Genomic DNA, 458 nt, shown 5'->3' with positions numbered 1-458 from the left:
CGTATCAGAAAAGAGGATCTAACAAGTAACGTTTATAATATAGTTAATTTCCTTCGCAGTTCCTTTTGGTCTTATTACGTACAGAGATGTTCTCGAAGGGCAAAGTAGACCAAACCTCTGCAACATCCAGATGTTCTTGCATTTCCTCCCAGAACAGAGTTCCTTCAGACACTAATCTGATGGTGTCACTCAAAGCTGTCCCTCACAAGACCCCGTGGTCACGATGTATCAATATGTGTCTCGTGGTTCGATCTCTCAAGGAGGACAACAGACCTAGGTTAGAAAGATCAGGCGTCATATGATATTTCATTTTCCTACTAAAGAACTTTGTAAAGCTATAATGCTCAACGTATTATGCATATAGCCTTAGATATTATTTTCACAACGAATGCACTATTGAGGATTAGCTGTCTTTCGTTCCTTTAACTAAATAAAGTATGAGACAGAGAGGGGGGGGG

Source organism: Penaeus monodon, chromosome 22, assembly GCF_015228065.2.
Source record: "Penaeus monodon isolate SGIC_2016 chromosome 22, NSTDA_Pmon_1, whole genome shotgun sequence".
NCBI classification, from domain to species: Eukaryota; Metazoa; Arthropoda; class Malacostraca; order Decapoda; family Penaeidae; genus Penaeus; species Penaeus monodon.
Note: the sequence above shows the minus strand (reverse complement) of the source record.